Here is a 7,019-nt window from a genome sequence, read left to right on the forward strand (position 1 = left end):
AGGGTGACAGAGCTCACAGCCACAGAGGGCCTGGGATCACGCGCAGCGTGCCGCCTGCACCTCCGAATGAAGGCAGTGCCACCTGGGAGCCAAGTTACCAGCCACACTCGGGCCCCAGGGGCCCGGGCCACCCTCGCCTGCGGGGCACAGGCAGTCCGGCCCTGAGCAGCACCCGGTGGGCTGGGGGAGGGCAGAGGCGAAAGGAGGAAGGAAGAAGAGGGCGAAGAGAGGACAAATGACAGGGAAATACCACACGGGAGATTGGGGTCAGCAGGCCGCCCGAGTCCTCAGTGCCCGAGGGGGAGTCCGTCACAGACGGGGAGAAATTATAGCGACACCCGAGGTCCAGATGATGGCACAGAGGCCCGGCGAGAGACAGCCCCAGTGAGACAGGGGCAGAGGAAGAGATGCGACAGAGAGAGAAACAGGGCAACAAGGCCCAAAGGGAGAGGGGACGGGGCAGGGGGGAAGGGTGGCTGGATTTTAAGGGACGGGTTTTAATACGGCCTGAGAACCAAGTCTCCGCCTGGTGCTGTCACTTCAGTCCCCCAGAGATGAATCGGATACTCTCACCAGGCACCACGGTGGCCGTTTTAATGAACCCGGAAGGAGGTCCCTGTGGCCGAAAGATTGATTCAGATCAATCGGCTGTAATTGTTCTGTCCAGCCCAAAAGCAGTTAGGTGATTTAAAACCAGACTGACAGAGACAGAGAGAGAGGGAAGAAGGCCAGCTCAGAGGCATCTGAGGGGGACTCTCCCCCTTGGGCCTCACAGGGCCAGCTCAGTCCTTGCCCGTCTCTTGCCGTCCATCAAGACACCGGACGCAATCGTGGCTATTTCCTCAGGAATAAACGATCTTGTTTATCAAGGCATTGGAAGGGTCTGTGCCCTGCCCCCTCTGGCCCTCACCCCCCAGCACTATTGAATGGCCCACCGAACTGGGGTAGGGACGGCCACAGGGTTTGGCAGCCTCGAGGGTGAGGGGGAGACGACCTCCCGATTCTGGCCCCGCCTCTGCACCCAATGGAGACCTTTCCTGCGCTGAGCCTCGGTTTCCCCATCCGGACCAGGAGGAGGTCAGGCCTGGGATGAAGGCTCCGTGAGCTCTGCCGTGAAGTCCGGGTGTGGTACATGAGCCGGGTGTTCAGCATCAGCGGAAGGACAGATGGCGCCCAGGCTAACCGGGCTGGAGCCGCCTTCCAGGGACCTGCCCGGCACAGAGATCGGCCTCCCTCTTTGCCTTGCATTTCCAGTTGACCCACGTATTTTGCAGAGCCCCCGGGCTGGGAAAGGTTGGCCTTCAGGGGCCACAAACTCAATCTCAGAAGGTCACGACTGAGAGCACGGCCTCTGAAGTCGGACCCCCTTGAATTGGTATTTCAGCTCTGACCGCAGCGATGGATTTAACGTGTCACGGGCTCAGTTTTCTCATCTGTAAATGGGGATAATAACAGCGTCTGAATCCTAAGGCTCTCGGGAGCTCGGAATGAGATAATGCAAGTAAAGTGCTTAGCACGGCGCTGGGCACACGGCAAGCCCTCAAGAAAAGGCCTGTTATCACGTCTAGTGTGCAGATGTGAACATATGCGTACGTTTGGACAAATCAACGAGTAGGCGTTTATCACAGTGCATCGCACGTTCCGATGCAGCAGGGCGGATGCGGCAGAACTAAAAATTTGCTCTCGCCTCCCTCGTCATGTTCCTCTCTGCAGACAGTGCTTGCTGTTAGGAGCTTGTGTTCTCCTAGACGATTTTATAGGCATTCCGATCGTGTGTGTTAATGTAGGAATGCATGGTTGGGTTTGTCTACAAATAGCATATGTAGTCTCTTACAACCTGCTTTTCTTGTTTTCGCAAATATCTTTGTGTTTTGTTTTTTTTTTTCTCACATAGATCTATTCCGTTCAAAACAACAACCGCCGTGCTGTGAATCATTCTACGATACGGACATATGATTTTAATCCCCTATTTCGATGAGCATTTAGTTTGGTCCTTCTGTTTTTCTTGCTACAGCAATACAGTAATGAATATCTTAGACATGTTGCCTGTGGGCCTGGTCGAGTATTTCTCCCGGACGGGGACTCAGAAATTCCTTGGTTGGAGAGCATATTTAAAAATATTTCGGTATTTAAAAATATGATATTTAAAATAGGGGCGCCTGGGTGGCGCAGTCGGTTAAGCGCCCGACTTCAGCCAGGTCACGATCTCGCGGTCCGTGAGTTCGAGCCCCGCGTCAGTCTCTGGGCTGATGGCTCAGAGCCTGGAGCCTGTTTCCGATTCTGTGTCTCCCTCTCTCTCTGCCCCTCCCCCGTTCATGCTCTGCCTCTCTCTGTCCCAAAAATAAATAAACGTTGAAAAAAAAAAATCTTTAAAATAGGATAGATTATGACAAGTTGCTCTCCAACCATGATATTCCAATCGATATGCCTGCCAGCAACACGTAAGACCATTTCTTCAATCCACTTCCAGGCGGAATACGGTCCTCCAACCTGCCCCCAGTTTTTCCATTCTGATGGGTGATAAGCAATATCTCGTTATTGCAATAATTTGCATTTTCCTGATCACTTGTCAGCACGAGCGTCTTCTCGTGGCTTCTCGGCATTTCTTTTTCTGCGCACGTTCCTTCCACATTCCTTGCTCGTTTTTCCGCGGGATCATTTGTCTGTTTTCTTATTGATCTCTAAGTGCGATTTATATATGTGGGCGATTATTTCCTTGTCATTTATTCATGTGGCAAATATTTTCTCCTAGTCTGTCTCTTGTCTTTTGACTTCATGTTGTGCTTCATCATTTTTATGACACTTTTATGTGGTCAGATTTGTCAGTTGCCATTGAGACCCGAATCTTTTAAAGATATTTCCTTCCCCCAAGATTATATTTTCTTTTAATACTTTGATTGTGTCGTTTATTATATTCAGTCGTTTCACCCGTAGAAACTTTTTTGTGGGATGCGGCGCGAAGTAAGAAACCAAACCTCACTTTTTTTGCTCGGGTGGTTACTCTGTTTTTCTAACACCATTTACCCAAGAGTCTATACAATCCTTACTGATACAATTAGCCATTGTTATCATATAATCAAATACTATTTGTATGTGGATTAAAAACTGGCAGCTCTCAGGCCAGACCAGACTCCTGTTTGTTCACATTTACTTGTTTTCATTATTTTGAATAATACAGTTATGTGTTTCAAATAAAAAAAAAAATTTAATGTTTTTTAATTTATTTTTGAGACAGAGAGAGACAGAGCATGAGTGGGGAGGGGCAGAGAGAGAGGGAGACACAGAATCCGAAGCAGGCTCCGGGCTCTGAGCCATCAGCACAGAGCCCGATGCGGGGCTCGAACCCACGAACCGTGAGATCATGACCTGAGCTGAAGTCGGACGCTCAACCGACTGAGCCACCCAGGCGCCCCACAATTCTGTTTATTCTTACTCATGCAGGTTCCCGGTGGAGTGTTCCTCTCCTAGCTATGTCTCCAGACCTTCAGTTTTCCTTCCGAGAGGCAACTGATGTTGCTAGCTTCTTGTGTATGTACTTCTAGAGATATTCTAGACATTTGCAAACAATGACACATACATGTGCATGCGTGTGAATATATACATTTTTTCCCAAGTGATCATACAAATGGTAGCCCATCACACGTACAGTTCTCTGCCTTGTTTTCTTCAATTAATTCCATTCGGAGACCTCTCCATAGAGACACATCAGAGCTTCCTTGTTGTTTTAAGGCCACATGGCATTCCAGTGCTGTAATCTGTCGTATGGAGCTACCATCATTTATTGAATCAGCCCCCTACTGATAGACATTTGGGTTGTTCCCAGGGTTTTTTTTTTTTTCCCACTATAAACAATGCTCTAATAAGTTCTATAACCTGTTTTGCAAATGTTTGAATGTATTTGTAAGACAAATTCCTAGAAGTGGAGTTTCTGGGTCAAGGGTACGAGCATTTACAATTTTGAAAGCATTATTAAATTGCCTACCACAGTGGTCTGGGCCAGGTTATATTCCCATGGCCAATCCAGGAGAGGGTCTGTTCTCTCACACCCTCGTCTGCACGGTGAGGTGGCAAAATGTTCAATTCTGCCAATCTCATAGATGAAAGCCGGTACCCCGTTGGAGCCTTAATTTGCATTTTTCATATAATGAGTAACGGTGAACATCTTTCAGTGAATTTCTATTCATATTCGTTGCCAATTTTTCTCTTGTAATGTTGTCTGTTTTCTAAAGGAGTTCTTTATAACTTATTTGCTCTTTGTCTATTATAGGAGATACAAGTTTGTGTGTTTGCTTACCAGATTGTCACTTACGTTTTGTCTCTAATTATGATGGCTTTTGCCATGAAGAAATGTTTTTATGGTCACATTTATCAAATTATGTTCTTTTCTGATTTTTGAATTCTTTTAATTCTGTTTAAAATGTTTATTTATTTTGAGAGGTGGGGTAGGGGCAGAGAGAGAGAGAGAGAGAGAGAGGGAGAGAGAGAGAATCCGAGCAGTCTCCACACTGTCAGCACAGAGCCCGACGCGGGGCGCAAACTCACGAACCGCGAGATCTTGACCTGAGCCCAAATCAAGAGTCGGATGCCTAACCAACTGAGCCACCCAGGCACCAAGTTCTTTTAATTCTTAAAAAGCATCACCCAGTGCAGTGTAGGGTTATACAACTCTTCTCCAATGGTTTCTCCTATTACTTCAAAGATTTCATTATTAACATTTTAATGTTTGCTTCCCTCATTCATCAAATATGTACTGACCACAGACTACGTGCCAGACATCGTTCTGGGCACTGAGGATACAGTGATGACCAAAACATTCAAAAACCTCTGGCCTCGTGGAACTTACCTTCTAGAGGGGAGAAGCAGCCAACGAACAACATATATGAGTGAACCAAATGGTATGTTGTATCAGAGAGAGATTATTTTCATGGGAGGTGAAGCGGTAAATCTAGCTTTATTTTTTCTAGATGTTTACCCGATTCCCTCCATTATTTATTGATATAATCTATGGCCCCATCTTGACACTGCGTGTTTACATATTTTAAATTTCCTTATGTATTTGTGTTTGTTTCTAGACTTTTCTTTTGGTTCCATCTCGCTCTCTGTTTATTCATGTGCCAGTGTCACTGTTTTATTTTTATGTATGAATGTATTCATGTATTTATTGAAGTTTATTTATTTTGAGAGAGAGCAGGAGGGGCAGAGAAGGAGGGAGAAAGAGAGAATCCCAAGCAGGTTCCGCACCGTCAGCACAGAGCTAAACTCATGGCTTGAACTCATGAATTATGAGATCGTGACCTGAGCCAAAGCCAAGAGTCAGATGGTTAACCGACTGAGCCATCCAGGTGCCCCACCAGTGCTTTAACTATTGAAACTTCATACTATCTTTCCTGCCTGATGAAGCTCATCTCCCCCGTCTTCTACTCTTTTTTTCAGGATTTCCCCATTATTGTTTATTCACTTTTTCTGCATGTACTTTAGATTCATGTGTCTGTTTCTTCCATGTTGTTCTTAAGTATCACTTTAAAAGCATAGATTAACTCAGGGAGAATCAACACCCTCACGATACTGTGTCTTCCTATCCAAGAACATGGTATGTCTTTTCCATTTGTTTAAGTTAGGAGTAGTTTGTCCTCAGGAGAATTTTCAGTTTCTTAATTTTGTTACTATGCACTCATAGCATTTAGGTATTTGGCCCCCAATACCTGAAACATTGAAGAACTGAGAATATTCATTTTTTAAAATATGGATTTCTTTTGGGCGCCTGGGTGGTTCAGTTGTTTCAGCATCTGGCCCTTGATTTTGGCTCAGATCATGATCTCGAGGTTCATGAGCTTGAGCCCCGTGTCGGGCTCTGCACTGACAGTGTGGAGCCTGCTTGGGATTCTCTCTCTCTGCCCTTCCCTTTGATGCGTGCTCTCTCCCTGTCTCTCTTAAAATAAATAAATACACATGAAAAAAAAATCATAAGTACGGATTTCTTTTTTCTTCTTGTGGAAATGGGAAGATCTGGCCACACTGAGCCCATGTCCTGCTAGGTAACAATTGCCCGCTTGACAGAGGCTTGCTTATCACAGAAAATCACTGTGACGGATCACTGCCCAGTTTCCAGTTGTATACCTGGCTCACCTCTTGAGTCAGATGCTGGATTTGGGACCCTGATGCAGTGACTTTGACACTCTGACCCGCATGCACTCAGCATGAAGTCAGCTGTGCGTGGCCCTCTAGGTCCACATGCCCACCTGCCTCTGGTCCCTGCTTGCTCAGGAGGGTCCCCTGGGTGCCATTCATGCCTCATGTCCTGACACCACCCTCCGTCTCAGCCTCCTGAGGTTTCAGGGCCAGTCTCCACGTGCCCCTCAGCCATGAACCCGACCTGCCCAGAGCAGAGGCTGATTTGTAACACCATTTCTGGGGTCAGTGGGGGTGCCCCGCCACCGATGTCGACTTGGCTACCCCAGCAGCTGCTCACAGATGACACAATCTGGAAGTGTAGAGGATTTAACACCGTGTTAAACTTTGGCAAACTCTGACCAAGGAGCACACGAAAGCGGGAAGGAGACAGCAAATCAATTCCTTTTATGTCTTGCCTGCTGACGGGCCATTCCAAGGAGCTGTGGTTCCAAACAGCCTGTCCAGATACATCCTGTCTCTTTTTGTTCCCTAAGGTTTAAAACTGTGGTGAAATACACGCAACACAAGACGTACCATTCAACTTTCTTGTGTGTACATGTGTGCCCGTCTCAGAACGTACAACCTTGTATTTAATGCTTTTGGTATTGGCTTCCTAGGGCTGCCTTAACTATGTGCCACACAGCGCTGGCTTAAAAGAGCAGGGGTTATTCTCTCACAGTCGTGGAGGCCAGAGCTCCTAAATCAAGATGGCAGGAGCCCTATGCTCGTTGGAAGGTTCTGGGGGAAAACGCTTCTTCGCCTCGTGTAGCTTCTGGTGGTTGCTGGTGATGCCTAACACTCCTTGGCTTGTACCCCATCACCCCGATCTCTGCTTCCGTCTTCACACG

The sequence above is a fragment of the Prionailurus viverrinus genome, chromosome B3, assembly GCF_022837055.1.
Source record: "Prionailurus viverrinus isolate Anna chromosome B3, UM_Priviv_1.0, whole genome shotgun sequence".
Lineage (NCBI taxonomy): Eukaryota > Metazoa > Chordata > Mammalia > Carnivora > Felidae > Prionailurus > Prionailurus viverrinus.